Source organism: Myotis brandtii, unplaced genomic scaffold, assembly GCF_000412655.1.
Source record: "Myotis brandtii unplaced genomic scaffold, ASM41265v1 scaffold986, whole genome shotgun sequence".
Taxonomy (NCBI): Eukaryota; Metazoa; Chordata; class Mammalia; order Chiroptera; family Vespertilionidae; genus Myotis; species Myotis brandtii.
In genome coordinates, this window is record NW_005372102.1 from 286,022 (window position 1) to 286,429 (window position 408).

Genomic DNA, 408 nt, shown 5'->3' on the forward strand with positions numbered 1-408 from the left:
ATTTTTTATTGATCTCAGAGAGGAAGGGAGAGGGAGAGAGAAACATCAGTGATGAGAATCATTGATCGGCTGCCTCCTGCACGCCCCACACGGGATCGAGCCCACAACCCTGGCCTGTGGCCCCGACGAGGAATTGAACCGGGACCTCCTGGTTCATAGGTCAGCGCTCAGCCACTGAGCCCCGCCGGCCGGGTTTATACTTTTTCTTTATTGTTCTTAATTGTGGGGAAACACCAAGAACATGAGTTTCCATAGTTCGGTGCCCAGGTCAGGGGCATCAGGCACATTCACACTGTCGCGCAGCCGTGACCACCACAATCTCCAGAACTTCCCGTCGTCCCAAACTGACACTCTGTCCCCATCACACACCCACTCGCATCCCCTCCGCCAGCCGCCACCCCCCCCCCC

At 56.9% G+C, this 408-nt stretch overlaps 1 protein-coding gene across 1 annotated transcript in view; it reads left to right on the forward strand.

Moving 5' to 3' along the window:
- Positions 1-408, forward strand: part of SORCS2 (sortilin-related VPS10 domain containing receptor 2) — a gene marked incomplete at its 5' end in the record, with an annotated part of 307,756 nt that overhangs the window by 11,495 nt on the left and 295,853 nt on the right. The gene's annotated exons all lie outside the window — the stretch shown is intronic.